Below are 16,286 nucleotides of genomic sequence, written 5' to 3'. Positions count from 1 at the left end.
CATAAAACATGACAATTCTGGTAGATGCATTGCAGAGAGCACTGGCTGTCCCAGAAGTCTGAGAGGAACTCCTGAGCCAGATATTCTAACACTAACCCTCACGCCCACGATTTTCACCAAGTCCTGCAAAAGAGCTTTCATACGTTTTCTTCCTTATAATCCCATTTCTACAATCTTAATTTGGCCCATTATCACTTCACACTTACACTACTTCATCAGACTTAACTATGGGCATGCTCCCTTCTTCATATAGCTGCCAGAATAATCTTTCAAACATACTACCTTGAATGTATCACACTCCCTTTCCCCAAGAGCTTCCTCCATTGTAATCTAAAGGCCAAATTTCTAGCATGAAATTCAAGGCCTTCCAATCAGATCCAAACCCACTTTTCACTTTCCCTCATACTCAACACTGGCTTTGGCTGACTCCCTGCCACTGAGGTTTGTCACCAGTGGAGAATAGGTGCTTTGGCTCATGCCACCCTCCGATAAACCAGTGATTCCTGAATTGGGTGCATCTGCGGAGCCAGAACTAGTGATGTCTCAGTGCCCCCCAAGTCCCCCAGATGAATCTAATGTGCAGCCAAAGTTTGAGAACCACTACCCCAAATTCCTACAGCCCATAGTTGTCAAAGTTTAGTGGGTATCAGAATCTCATGGGAGTGAGGGGGTTGTTAAAACATATTGCTGGGCCCCACCCCTAATGTTTCTGACTTAGTAAGTCTGGGATGGACCCATGAATTGGCATTTCTAACAAGCTCCCAGGTGATGCTGATGCTGCTTGTCCAAGGACCCCGCTTTGAGAACTGCTGCTCTATAGTCATAATTAGTATAATTACAGAGTATATATACATACTATATACAGAAGGTCCTCGAATAACATCATTTCATTCAATGCTGTTTTGCTATAACGTTGATGAGATGCCACAGGAACCTAACTCTTGTTTATATCAAATAGCCTATGGAAAAATTGGTTTTGTTATATGTTGTTTTCACTTAAAGTTGCGGAACCTATCAACGATGTTAAGTGAGGACTTACTGTACATACAATAGTAACTATTATATGTGCACTTTATTTGGTAAAACTAAAATGTACCATCTTCTGGAATCCCTTTTATTATTGCTTTGTACTGTTAGTTTAACTTTTTAACACATTTGTTTATGAACCAATCCTCAGAATGTTTTAAGAGATTATCTACTCCAATTCCCTTTTTACAAACTGAGACCTTGAGAGGGGAAGTGATTTGCCCAAGGGATCAAGAACTTGGGCTAAGATTCAAAACTCCCAATTCTTTACTCGTCACCACCCCTCTCAGTTCAATATTCTTTCCACCACATCTTTAATGCATCTCTAACAGCTCCAATTAGGATGGATGTTTTTTGCTTGAGGAGATCACTTTTGTTTTTAATATTCGCCACAGCATCTAGCAAGCCTTAGCAAAGTGCCCTGCACATAGAGTAAGCACTCAATAAACATTTGCTGATTTCATTTTATGAAGTACTCTGCCTCATACTTTATAAACTGTGTTTGGCACGGTGCTGACAATTGGGCAGCCCTGCTCCAATCAATTAGCCATAGAGTAAATCTTTCACATCAGTCCACACATTGCTGGTATCTGCTATAGGGTCAGTAATAAGAACATAAAGTCAAATTATAGGCGTTTTAAAAGTGGAAGGAATGATAAGTTTATATGGGGACACAATTCAACTCTCAAGTTATGTGTCAGAAGATGTTTACAATGTACTCTAAGTTCCATTTTATACCTTACAAACCAATGCAGCAGAGAAAACCTGGAAGTTAAGGAAGTCAACGTCTTCTGCTCTGGTAGTTGGAATACTAAGGCCAATGGTCCCTTAACTTTTTTGTGATGAGGCCCTCCTTGTTCCTTAACAGAAAACCTACAAGTAACTGAATTAAGAATAAAGAGGAGCTAGAGGAAAAGGGAGATGAAGAGGAGCCAAAGGGCTGTGAGAAGCAGTGGGTGAGCAGCAAGGAGCAAAAAGATGTTGTCATACACCTGCCTTGTATGCCATGGCCATTACACCTCCCCAGACCTTCCAGCTATTTCTAGCAGCTTCACTAGGAGGAGCATGACCATGCTAGGCCTCAGGACTTGACTATGCCCATTTATACATTATGATTTGGTCAGATCAATATTTTGCCATCTCTACAATGGACAGGAATTGCTGTACAATATCAAGTCAGTTACAGAACTTGGTATAATTGTGAAGGTGACCACAGGAATGCATTTGCTGTGCTACCATTTGGTTCACCACTGGCACAGAGTAACCCGTGATCTTGGCAACTGAACTGGAATCCCCAGCCTCCATCATGAATTGTGACTTGAGAGAGTTATTCCTGTTCTCGCTCTTTCCCCTTTCCCCTGTTAAGATCTACTACTTCTAACAGAGGTAGGATCACATGTACAGTATAGTCAATCGGATAGGCAGTGAAGCCAAGAAAAAATTGCGTAAGTTTGTCTAGTAACAGGTATAACAATAAGTATACATAACAGATCCATATATAATAGTTACTTCTGATAGACAAGATAAATTTTAATAAGTTAAATAAGTGAACTCTATAACCAACTCTCCCCTTTATTAGTATTTTTTTTTCGGGTAACTGTATGAAGTTTTTCACCCTGGGTCTAATCACAGAACTAATGGACATGTTCCTTAAACAACCACTTCCCCAAGATATCCATTCCTTAAGTGATCACCCTCATTCATGTTCTAATCCTTGGTGGTTTGTCAGTTTTTTCTCTTCCAGTGACTTTAACATCATCACGACATTTGCTTATCCACCTCACGTTTCAATGTCTCTCTCAGATCCAATACCCCCCACCCTGCTTACTACCACCTACCATAGAATGGTTTGCTTCACAGCCAACTCAAGAAAGCAACATATGCTTGTGGTTGCTCATAATAATCGCCCAGTTCCAATTTATAGAAACCATTTACAATAAGACTTTTAAAAACCTACTCTTTTCACATGAGTTTACTGACCATACTGAGTATCTGCATAGAGGTTCTGGTGTTAGGTCAATTCTTCTACAAGCCCTGGAATAGCCTTAGGCCCAAAGCAATCAAACTCTGACCTGGATATTAGCTCAAAGAGTTGCCATGAGTTCACCAAATGTCACTCTTGCTAGTGACACCACAAATGCAAGGGTCAAAAAAGGACTCATTGGGTTACAGGGAAGGAAATTTGTCAAGTCTGGGGCTCCACTCCATCTCAAAGATGGCACAATGCCCTAATGGTGGCAAAGTCCCAACCCAATACTAACACTGACTTGTCCAGTAACTACTGTGCAACCTGATGGTGGTTAGCAGTACAGGGCCACTCTTTCAGAAGCTAACACACTTTTCAGGGGACCTGTGATGCAAGTTATGTCACTCAAGGAGAAGCACTTCTCTTATTTTACTAGTACTTAAGAACAAACGCTGCACTTTAATCTACATGTTAATAATAAAAAGTGCCTGACATATTCTTTGTATTTCTGAATCCTAAATGTATAGGTTTTTTTTCTAATTTATAGATTTTTTTTTTTAGCAGTTTTAGGTTTATAGAAAAATTGAGTGGAAAGTACAATTTCCATAGACCTCAGCACTCCCTCCCGGTTTCCTCTATTACTAGTATCTTGCATTACTGTAGTATATTTGTCACAACTGATGAGCTATTATTCATAAATTATTATTAACTAAAGCCCATAGTTTACTTTAGGGTTCACTCTTGGTGTTGCGTATTCTATAGATTTTGACAAATGTTGAAGATTTTTCTAAAAAAAATCCTTTACATTATATTTTGAGGAGCAATCAATCACTTTACCTCAAGATAACTTTGATTGCTTTAGTTTTATAAAAGGAAGTTTCAGAGTTATCATAATGTAAATCGTTCATTTCTTTTTCATGATTCATGGTTTCAAAGACTGTCTATAACATAGCCCTGCAAACATATTTGACTTTATCTGAAAACCAACAGTTCACAACTCTCAAACCTCCAGCATGGCTCCAAACTTGAAAGGAGTCTGAAGAAATTATTGGAACACAATACAAAGAGTAAGAAAACAGCCTCTAAGATGATATCTGATATGGGGAAATTAGTCAGTCTGTTGACGACTCAGTCTGGAGATGTTTATAAAAACAGCTGTATCATGAGAAAGCAGGGTAACATAAGGGGCAACATCAGGAGACAGAATAAGATGAGGAAGAAAATGAAAGAAGAAAAACAGTAGAAATCAGATGTGGCAGATGGAGACTGGATGTAGGACAGGGTGATAGCAATAGAACAGAAAGCCAGCTAGACATAAAAGCAGAGTTATATGAATTTTTGAGGGGGTGAGTGAAGAAGGGATAAACTACATCTCAATACTATGACCCTTACATTGCCTAATAACTGTTCAAATGAATGTATCAATGAGAAAGTAATATTTAGCATATTAAAACCTTGCTTCTCATGTAAGTATGTAAAGACGATACATCTATGCACAGAAAATTCCCTCTTAAATCTGTTTCAAATATTTTGGAAGTCTCAAGGGATAGGGTTATTCCTGCATAATTATATACATACATTAGCTGGCCGTATATATATTCTCATTTTTCACTTTTACTTTACAAATACACATGAAGTCAAATTCAGATTATTTTATTTGTCCTGTTCTTGAGAAATCTAACTTGTCATTATAGCCACTTCAGCAGAACGTATACCATTTTTCTATTTTATCAGAATTGTTTCGCTTTTTGCTGTAATTTCCCTTCAATCCAAGTATGTAATGTGATTATTTAATAATGATGCTGCAGTTTACTTGCATGCAAAATTATTAGGTATTCGTTTTTACACAATTGGGATAGTATTAGTTTACCTTAAACATAGAGAAGAAAATTGCATTTTAGATATAAATCTGGTCTTTGGCTAGAGAGGGATCCACAAATTTTCAAATCTAAATTTAGAAAGTGGTTCTCACACAAAAGCAGCTCAGTGGTTTGCCTGGGGCCATGCACAAAGAGAAGAATGTACCGTAAAAGGGACCCAAGGAAACTTTTGTGGGGGTTTGTGACAGTGGTTTCATGGTTATTTACATCTGCCAAAACTCATCAAATTATATGCCTTAAGTGGATAGTTTTCTGTATGTAAGCAATACTCAATAAATTTGATATTAACTTACATTGATAATGATTCCACAATATATATGTATACCAAATCATCAGATTGTACCTTTTAAATATATACATTTATATTTGTTAATTATTCTTTAATAAAGTAGGGGAAAGGTTGATATTAAAAAAGTGGCTCTAAACAAAGGCAGATTGCTTTATCTACAGATGCAAAACAAATACAAGCTTTTGCCTCCTACTGCTTTGGCCACTTGGTTTCTTTCCTTAGTGTGGTTAGGTGTGCTTAACAACATTGGAAAATTCCTTCCTAGTTCCTTCCTTAAAAAGAGGTAGAGCTTCTTGTAGTCTAGAAGGGAATGGGCCTAGTATCTGAAATCTTGAACTGACCCTGGCATCTGGAGATACAGAATATTTGCCAAGGGACTTACAGTATCTCCTAAGCTTCCGGAAGCTATCTGGCTGAGGTCTTTATTTTATCATTTTAAGTATTTGAAATTATAATTATTTACAAAGTATTTCTTAGAAACGGTTGAAAAACAGAATTTTGTTAATTCAACTGTCTAAATTCATTACTATGTCTTAGTGATATGATATTTGAGACTTCATAATTTATGGGTGTGTGTGTGTGTGTGTGTGTGTGTGTGTGTGTGTGTACTTTGGAGTCTCTAAGTAACCTTGGAGGATGGGAGCCATCTGTTATTTCAGTTCACCTGGCCACATGAGAACCCAGATGATTGATTATGTCTATAGGCAGACACTAGCAATCAGTTTCACAAGCAAGAATGATGTGTAAAGCTAAGCCTGGCAGAGAGTCACTGAAAAATCAATCCTTAATGTCTTCCTAATAAATCACACATTTAAAATTCGACAGGAGTCAAACAGCCTTATCCAAATTCTAAAACTAAAAGTGATTGACAAAACTTATTAATTAATGGAGCACAGAAATTTAGGTTTGTATCATCCTTGTCAAAAAAAACCTTGATGATAAAACCGCTGCACCCCCACCTCTCATTTCCTTATTATTGAAAAGTAAACATAAAACTGTGTGGATATTACAAATTCTTGTGATTAGAGAGAGTATCTATGGACCACTTTATGTCTTAGAATAAATATAAGATCTAGAGAGTTTTTATGTGGGTAAATAAAATAAAAATTCTATAATTAGTAGAGTTATTTTGATGTTTGATATTTTCTTTTAGGTTTCAGTTCATTAAAAAAAGAGTATACACATATCTTCTCTCTGTGCATTTTATACCTATAGTACTTCAAAAATAAAGTACAAGCAAATCTCTTTGGTTTATATGAGGAAAATCCATTTTCTAAGAGGTGTACAGTGTGCTACAGGAAACTGGAAGAGCTGGTTGCTCACTGACAATTCACACACTCATTAGCAGGTAATAATGAGGAACAGGCATGAAAACTACTTAAGAACACACCCTTAGGCTAGGGTACAATTTTCTCATTTGTTCAAATAGTAAGCCTCTGGCAATGAGTATCCCACATTCATTATTTCATGGAGCTTTGGCATTTGCTGGGGCCCTGGCTGTAGAGAAGGGATGATTTCGTGTTCACAGGTTCACATGTTTATAGAGCATATGTAACCTCTGGTCGTATTTTGTTTAATTCTGTTTTATCAGTGACATTTCTGTATCAAGTGATACCAGCTCTTCTCAGCACACACCTGCTCTGGACAGCAGCTTCCCTGCCCATCCCAGGCTGAAAAACAGACCTGGCCCAGTCCAGGCTGGGGCAACTGTAATACTGGTGAATGGGGGATAAGGGAGACACAGCGGCAGATGAACTTGATGTGGATACACAGAGAGCCAGAGGGGAAAAAAAGGAAAGTGGAATCAGCTGGAAAGTCACCCCCAGAGTGAAACAGACATACACACAAAGGAGACACAAAGAGTGAGCCACATAACTGCAGAAAGAAACGAAAAGGGCAGGGAAAGAGAGGGAGGAAAGCTAAAGAACTTATTTTTTAATAGCGCCAGATTAAAACAATTTGTGTGTGTGTGTGTGTGTTAATGACCCAGTATTTGCTATAATTTGTTAACTTCCTACCTAAGTTTGGAATATGCAATCTTTAAAATTTCTTTCCCATAATTTTAACAGATCTCATTTTATAAAGAAAAAAAAATTGTGCAGCAATAGCTCTAATTGTGGTTTTCCAGGCTACCATGTGTAAAGACTCATATAAATTCGTTTTTCATTTCTGTGACTACAGACATGTTTGATATGCCTTGGTACTTGGTACTTGCCCCATAGGCCAGGGGAAATTAAACTGAGGGACAGATGCACAAAAGAGGTTCTCCATCTCTAATCTTCAATTTCAATAAAGCAAATAATATGGAAAATTCCTATACTGCTCACAACTGGTTTGACCATTTTCTGAAATTAGGAAATACTTGGTCTTTTTGGTATCCTTTAGTATAGTTAATACACTTCCACCATAAAAGCTTGTTCTTTTGAGGGACAAGCCAACAAAAAGTTATTGACTGTGCAAAGTTTGTAATTAGGAAATAAAAACTTACCTACTCTGGAGGACCTAAAACTTCTGTTGGATCAGGTACTTGACCTCTGTGAGCCTCCAGTTCCTCATCTGTAAAATGAAGGGGAGTGGATACTGACAGCCCCTTCTAGCACTGAAATTCTATCACTCAAGTTGTAGAAAGAGAAGTTTTAAGATTACATAAAGAGGCCACAGGACAGTTCTCCAACTCCCTGGCAGCATTCTCATTTCACTCCTTAGAATCATGACTTCTATCTAGAGATGAAATGATAATTCAGAAAATCTTTTGGTTAGGTTTAAAAAATAACTTAAGATTACACTTTTAAGTTGGAGATTTTGCAATGGACTTGAGTCCACTATTTAAAAAAAAAATCACTGCATTTTAAAAAGAAATATAAAACATTGTCACTAATTTCTGGATGGTAGATTATAACTGATTCTTATTTTCTTCTTTAGGCTTTTCTGTATTTTCTACAATGAAAAAGTACCACTCTTATTATTAAAAAATTAGATTTTCAAAAGGATTACTGTATTCTTACAAGTCTTATCAGATCTCTCAAGTCTACTCTGAAATGATTGGCAGCGGGGAGCAGAGGACAAAATCAGGCAGTATCACAATGCATGTCCATACACAGTGGTTGATTACCCAAGTGGCTGACTGCCGTAGTCAGAATCAGGACATTATTATTACAATCAGAATCTATGCCTCACAGTCCTATGTGGAAATCAAAACGTGCGTTTTATCTAAATAACATTTTTTTTTCCCCAGCATCCTGGCCCTTGAGAATTATGTTTAAAATTCCTTTCCAATTTAAAGTAAGTGAAATGAAACATGAGGTCCTTCTTCTACCCACGAAAAAAAAATCTTGCCAGACAAAATATGATCGCTAAAGGGCTGTTTCTTATTTTTCCTCTTTTTATGCTCTAAAATATGACATCAAATGTTAAAATAAATATTTAGCTGTCAAAACAAAACATAACACCCTGTATGGAAAACACACACGTATGAACCTGATGACTTTTTTTTTTAATAAAAAGAACTTCTGACAACTTCTATAGCAAAAACAAATGTTTAAACTATGTAAGATGACAAAACCAAACTCTACCATTACTAAGTTCTGTACAACAGTCCTAGGAAAGGTAGAAGGTGAGCTGCAGAAAGGATCTAAACACAATTTGGTAACATCCATTTTTATGGTTATCAAAAAAGTGTTTTAAAAATTCCAGTAAGACAGAGAATGAAGTTCTCCTAAATGACAACAACAGGCTTGGTTTGGATAGATCTCCAGAACAAATTCCATGTTGAACTCTGTTCTCTTCAGTTGAGGAAGGTACAGTAATTGACCTTTCCATTCTCTACCTAAATATAATCCATCATCTATAACACGTTACCTCTGAAATTACTTTTTACAGGGACAGTTACTCACCTTTCTGCAGCCTCCCTCAACTCACACCCTTTATCAACCCCAAGTTTTAAAGTAAGCAGCAGGGGACAATGACTTAGTCACGGGACTTAAGTTCAAATCCCAACTCTGCCATGTATTAGTTATGCAATCTTAGACAAGTTATTTAACTAACCTTGTCTGTGAAATGTGCATCATAACCACTTTGCAGAGTTGTTGTGAGGATCAAATTACATAATGGGTGTAAATTCAACTCGAGTATTTCCAAAATTATAGTAAGGCTTTAGACAATGTTAGTTCCCTTTCTCCTCCCTACTCCTGGTGACTTATTCTAAGTATGATCGAATTTAACATTCGTGGTTTTAATTACTCTCAAACAAGCTCAATGGTATATAGGACATGTAGCAATTTTAAAATTTTGAATAGAGCATGCCACAAGGGAGATAGTATGACACTGTGCTCAAAACCATGAACTTCTGAGGAGTATGACAATCTCACTTTTGATGTGCACTTCCAACTCTGACCAGCTGTGAGACTTAAGGCAAGTTACTTCATCTCTCTGAGCCTGGTTCTTCATTTATAAAATGAAGAAAAGTACCGTATATACAAGTGCCTGGCACAAATTACCATAAATGGTAGCTGTTATTGGTCTTTTTAATTACTCAGGTCCATGTATGGAAACTAGTCACTTTTAAGACTAGAAAAGTGAACTCAGCCAACTACTCAAGTCACATCAAGACACCGTCATTGTTCTCTACTCTCCTGAAGTCTGAAGTTAGGTTTTACTGCATTTTGTAGAGGAAATTACATCAACATTAGCACTATTAACTTTTTGGGTCAGATCATTCTTTGTTGTGTGGGGGAGCTGCCCTGTGTGCTACAGAATGTTAAAGCAGCATATCTGGTCTCTCAGTGGCATACTGCACTCCAAATTGTGACCGCAAAAAATGTCTTTGGGTGTTGTTCAATGTCCCCTGGGGGCAAAAGTGCCTCAGTTAAAAAATGGTCTAGCACTATTCAAAAACAGGAATTCTCAGAGATCTCAGAAGGTAGCCCTGAAGGAGGACAAAGGGTTTACTTGAGCTGCTATTTAGTATTATCCACTCTTCTGCATTCTGCCATCCATTATTATCCATAACTCAAAGTTTACCACAAAAAAATATTTTTTTGACCCAATTTGCTGTTATAAGATGCTTTAAGTCACAGGAAGGAACACTGGCCTGGCCGTCCTCTTCTCACTTCTCTATACAGTGATACAAAACGCTGAACTAAAATATTAAAAAATCTGCTATGTCATATTTATTTTACCTAAAGCTTATCATTTTTAAAAAGGCCATAGACCTTAAGATGACTTATAAACCATACTATTACACAAAATGGAAAGTATGTCTGAGTGGGGAGGTAAGATAAAATTTATGCAGTGAACAATTCCCTGAAAAGAAATGACTCCACTGTTTGCATGGCTGAAGCATGTTTAATGTATATAATATAAAGTGCTATGTTAACACCCAAAAGACTCTGTACAACTCTTGATTATTCACAACAAATTCGTTGTCTATATTTCATTTAATAAGTACACCGGAAGGCAGGAGCCATTACTTATCCACTGTGCACCCCTGCACCTAGCACAGAGACTCCGGCAGAGGTGGTAACTCAGTAAATGTTTGTTGAATAAATGAATGGTCATATATTCTGCTTAATTAAGTACTCCATTTACCAAAAAAAAAAAACCCACAAACCTTTCTTTGCTCTCATCCAACAGGAGCTGAAAGAAAAGATCTTTTAAGAGAAAATAATTAGAGTCTATTCCCTTTTACCCCAAATCTAAACAACTGGAAAGTTCAATTAACCAAAAAAATCTTGTAGGCAAAAGTTGGGGAAAGCAGCCAAATAGATAAGGCCTAAAGTTCAAGCAAGCGCCAACATTTGTTCAACTCCCACAGGGTTATAAAAGCCAATGTTGCTGGCACCAGAGGGGAAAAAGGGAGGGGTGTGGGGAAGCAGGGAACTGGGAAGTGGAGGGCAGGAAAACCGAGATCAGTCTCTTGGCTCCCATTCTTTCAACAAACTTTTTTTTTTTTATGTCAAAACCTTAGGGGCGAGGGTCAGTTTCTCACGCAAAGTCTTGATTTACAAATTACTTTTCAAATGGATGTTAGCAAAATCTTTAAGGTTACTTAGAAAGATATTTGATCATATATGTGATAATTTCTGAAATGTCTTCACCTTTTTTTTTTCTCTCCAGTCCTTCAGGGGAAACAAAAGGTTCTCAAAATTCTTGGTAAAAGACACTCCATTTACTCTTTTGTCTACAGAAACTTGAGGACCACCACCCATCAACATGCTTCGCTCTATAAAAGATTTTACCTCTCTAAGCACTCTATTCATAAGAGAAAAAACAATCAGACTTAAATTGTATTTTTAAAGGTACAGTTGATCCTTGAACAACACAGGGATCAGGGACACTGACCTCTGCATGGTTAAAAAAAAAAATCCACGTATAACTTTTGACTCCGCAAAGACTTAAATGATTACTCAGTATCATGGGGGGATTGGTTCCAGGATCCCGCCCCCCCGCCAGATATCAAAATCCACGGTTGCTCAAGTCTCGTATATAAAATGGCGAAGACAAATGCATACAGTCGGCCCTCTGTATCTGTGGACTCCCGAGGGAAGACTGAAAATAGTTTGGGTATTTATTGAAAAAAGATCTATGTATAAGTGGACCCCGCAGTTCAAACCTGTGTTTTTCTAGGGTCAACTGTACCATTTTTAGATCGCTGCCTATGCATAGAATGTGTATCACATTAACATTAGAAATGGTGCATAAAATAATGTTTATTTAAATGTATTTTCGTCAAACTTTAAAACCCAAATCTCTATTTCCACTTAAAACATTTCCAGTTTAGCACTTTCAGCAAACAAATAATTATCTTATTTAAGTGGTCCATTAGTTTGATACTTATTAAATTAGTTCCAATACACTGGTATCGTATAAGAGGAATTTTACCAATTTAAATCTTACATTTTTTTGATGTTTCACTCAAAAATCTAGACTTGGTTGAAAAAAAAGAAACTCAGTATTTTCCTTCTCCAAAAATTAAATATGGGAATGGTAGCTTAGGATTTCAAAAACCAGATATGACTACAGAATCTATATGGTAGTATTAGACTATATATTTATTGAGGTGGTTTGTACAAATCATGGCCTATCTGACCAATTTCTTGTTGCATAAAGATTATATTTGCTCTTAAAAATGTTAACTAAGCATTTTTAAAGACTGAAGGTAAAGACTATATTGGAACCTTATGTAACCAAAATGGGAAGGCACGTATGGCCTCACCACATTAAAGGCCTATGCCTTCTTAATATGTATTCTTCTTAAGCAAATAAGAGCATGGGTTTCCAAAGGCAATGCTACCATCCCAGAAGCCCTTGCTTCTTCAGTGTAAAGAATGGGGTGGGTTCTGTTCCCAGAGAAGACAAGTTTAGGAGGGAAAGGCTTTGCAAAATTTCAAGGGGCCCATAATTCAAACTTACACTATTCTGCAAATGTTCACGGTTCGAAGGAACAACATAAAACTTACATTAAAACTGTCTTAATCAAGATAACGGAAAAAAATATTCCTGCTGCTCTATAAGCTTGCCATAGATTTGATAACTCAGGGAAGAATTACAGGCAATTACAAAATGATGGCTCCAATTAGGAACACTGGATCTAGTCCAAATTCAAATCAAAGGGGGCTCGGATAACCCCGATGGAATAATTTAAATGATTATAGGGGACCTCCCAGCAAAGACATACTACGTTTTTCTATTTCGACCTCTTCTAAAAGCTGAGCAAAATGCTACAACGACGGATCTCTTGCCCTTCAGGAAATTCAAAAACCAAACCTGGAGTCCCCTTAATAAATCTTGTTCTTTTCTTTCCCAAGGGGTCTCCTTGGTACAGGGTTTTTATTGTAAAGGGCAATCAAAACAACCCCAAGAAACTCGCACAGTTCCAAATGCAGAAAATAATAGCAATGAACCCCAACCACACACAATCTTCCTTAGCTGATTTCCAAACGTCTACCTAGTCCTGGACGATGAGAAGCCGCGAGGGATGGACGGGAAAGAGAAACTTCGAAAGCAGAAAGCGCTCTCCCAGAGCCTAGAACAGACGGCACCTTGCAGGCATTTCATGCTTTTTGAGACGGAAAGCTCACAACATGCAATTTTGAAAAGCCACCTTCTAAGGCTCAATCCACGTGACAGAACCTTCCTCTTGCTCCTCCAGGTTCCACACTGGAGGTGAAATCTCTCATTTTCCCCACCCCCACTCGCCAACACCAGCCGCTCCCCTGCCACTCTATTAAAGAGAAGTATAGTGGGCTCTACCCCTCCCTCCTAATTCTCCCAGCACCCCGCACTCCTCCAACCCACTCCAGCATCTCCGTGGAGAAAAGCCAGGCGAGCCCCTCACCTCCACTCCCTCGTATCCCCGCCCCTGCCATCCTCGTGGAGCAAACCAAGGCAGGTCCCGCCTCATTCCAATCCCAATCTCCGCCATCCTTGATGAGAAAACCAAGGGGAGCCCCCCACTTCACCTTCACCTGCTCCTGACAAACCTTGCTAGCTACCCTTGTTGAGAAAACCAAGAGGTACCCCCGCTTCGCCCCACCCCCACTGCCCGCCATCCAGGGTGAGAAAACCAACGCCCGCCCCCCCTTTCGTCCCTCTCCACCATTCCGCAGAGGCAAACACGGAGAGCCCCCTTTCGGTCCCACTCCCTCCACCTCCACCCTGCTCCCTCCCCAGTAGCTCCCCATTCCCACCTCCCGCCACCACCTTGGCGAAAGCCTAAGGGAGGCCGAGGCACGCACCAGAGGGGAACCCCTAGCCGGTGTCCCGCAGCCCGCAGCCGGGTGCGCCCCCAGCCCTCTCCCCGGCCAGGCGGCCGAGGCCCGGAGGCCGCAGGTAGCGGGCTCAGGAAGGCCAAGCAGCCCCGAGCGGCGGTGGCCGTGGCAGGGCAGGAGGGCAGCGGGTCCCCGGGGACTCAGGCCGGCTGGCGGGAGGCACACACGCATGCACACGCAGAGAGAAAGCGGGCTTACTGTCTGGGGATGCTCGGCAGCACAGCTGTCCCAGCGGCGGCCGCTGCCTGCACACAGGCCGAGACGCTGAGGCGCGGTGGCGGACTGAGCCCCCTCGGCCGGGCGCGGGATGTAGGGCGCGGGAGGGGCGTGAGGGGAGGGGCGGAGAGGGGAGGGAGCGTGCGCAGGGGCGGCGCGGGCGCGGCTGGCCCTGGGCGGGGCGGGGCGCGCGCCAGGCAGGGCTCTGCCTGCGGGGGCTGCGGTACGGGGCGCGCGCTCGCGTGTGGGGGCCGGTCAGTCAGAGGGCCGGGGGCGGAAGCGCCACGCACCCCGCGTGCCCACGTGCCCACGTGCCCCTGCCTCGGGAGTGGCTGCGCTGCCAGCAAGTCTCGGGCGCGCGGACAAGGTGGCCGCAAAGAGGCGGTGGCGAGCGCCACCCCAGAGGGCCGGCTCCAGCCTGGAAAGGAGGGCGGGCTGGGGGCGCCCAGAGCCCTCCTCCCCCGCGCCGCAGCCTTCGAGCCCGGCAGGGAGTCACGAGTCACTGCAGGCAGCCTCGCCCAGGGCAGGGGAGGTGGGAGTAACAAAGGAAGTCGAGCGAAGGTGGCCTCACCAGGGGCCCCTACTAACCTGTGTAATCCCTGCAAAGCGGCCCCGGGCCGGAGCGCACCCCGTTTCGCCTCAGATTGCGGGAACCCGTGGTTTGGAGTGGCGCCGAAGGATCCACTGGTGACCCTTCCCCTCAGTAACAAGAAGGAGGGAGTGAAAGGAGCCCCAGCCATAAACCCAATGCCACCATCCAGAGGGTTTTACATTACTCAGAAAAGCACTGACGGCAGCGGCACGTGGCTACTCATTCATTCGCTCAACATTCAGTTTACTGAGCTGTCACCATGTGCCAAGCACTGTGCCACGCGCTGGGAGGACAGCGTGGAATCCTGAAGAATACTCTCCACCCTGCCCTGGGAGCTTGCAATCTAATTCGGAAGACAGACGATAAAGAATTGAGAAAATAATCAAATCTGGGATAAGACCTGTGCAGGAAGAGGGTGCAAACTGTGGTTAGAAAGTAGACGGCAGCGGCGGCGGCATGTAAGCTGAGTTCTGAGAATTACGAAAGAAGCAAACATAAAAAAGAGCCAAGAAAAAAATCCCTCCAGAAAGAGGGAGCAGATGTACGAAAGCCAGAAGGAGGGGGCAAATCTTGATGTCTTGGAACTAAGGTGGTGATTGTAATGGACACCACAAGAGCTGGGGAGAGCAGCATATATAAGATTGGACGGATTGTCAGGGTGACTGCATCCTAGTCACTGAGCAGACCATTTTATTCCAAAATAAATGGGAGGCCATCGAATGAATGGCTTTACCCTGGGGCATGACATGATCTGATTTCTATTTCTATTTTCTTTTGGGAAAACTGTAGATCGACATGCTTTTATAAGAAATAAAACAGATCCTATGTACCCCTTACCCATTTTCCTCCAATGCAAAACTATAATGAGATGACAACCAGAATATTGACATTAGTACAATCTATCAATCTTATTCAGATTTCCCTGATTTACTTTCACTCGTGTGTGTATTTAATTCTATACAATTTTATTACATGTGTAGGCTCATGTACCCACCACTACAGTCGAGATATAAAATAGTTGCATCATTATAAGGATTCATCCTGTTGCTCCTTTATAGCCACAGCTACTTCCCCAGTCCCCTCAGTCCCTCAACATTGGTGGCCATTAATTTATTTTATTATTATTATTATTATTACTATTATTATTATTATCATTATTATTATTATTACTGAGTAGTATTCCAGGCCTGACATATTTTTAAAAGACAGCCTTGACTACCATGTGGAGAAAGATTCAGAAGAGATTGAAAATTGAAACATGGGAACTAGTTAAGGAGTTTTTCCAATAGTCTCTGTCAAAACTGATGGCAGTTTAGATTAAGATGTGCCTGTTGTGGGAAGTGGAAGGGTTTGAAGAGGGAATTAAAGTTGAAGTAGAGACAACATAGTATAGACAACCGTTTTGAGACATTTCACTGTAAAGGGGAACAGAAGTGGAGTGGAACAGGAGGGACAGGTAGGGACAAAAGAAGATTCTCCCTTTTTAATTTGACATATGAGAGTATGTTTAGGAACAATCAGTAGGGAGGGATTACTGATGAGAGAAAAG

General features: G+C 40.7%; 1 protein-coding gene across 4 annotated transcripts in view; it reads right to left on the bottom strand.

Annotated features, from left to right (window-relative positions):
* FHL1 (four and a half LIM domains 1) overlaps positions 1–14,902 on the bottom strand; it is a 58,196-nt gene extending 43,294 nt beyond the window's left edge. Inside the window, exons 1-2 of one of the 4 annotated variants that reach the window (XM_011382406.2) lie at positions 14,128–14,289; positions 7,650–7,717 (exon numbers count right to left, since the gene is read on the bottom strand). The gene's annotated coding sequence lies outside the window, so the exon portion shown is untranslated. Of the gene's footprint in view, positions 1–7,649; positions 7,718–14,127; positions 14,290–14,733 lie in introns of those variants that run through there. The other 3 variants (XM_011382408.2, XM_011382405.2, XM_011382409.2) reach the window with 3 other exon arrangements.
* Positions 14,903–16,286: the final 1,384 nt, after the last annotated feature.

The sequence above is a fragment of the Pteropus vampyrus genome, unplaced genomic scaffold (assembly GCF_000151845.1).
Source record: "Pteropus vampyrus isolate Shadow unplaced genomic scaffold, Pvam_2.0 Scaffold472, whole genome shotgun sequence".
Lineage (NCBI taxonomy): Eukaryota > Metazoa > Chordata > Mammalia > Chiroptera > Pteropodidae > Pteropus > Pteropus vampyrus.
The sequence above is the reverse complement of the archived record's forward strand: the minus strand, read 5'-3'. Positions and strand labels throughout refer to the sequence as shown.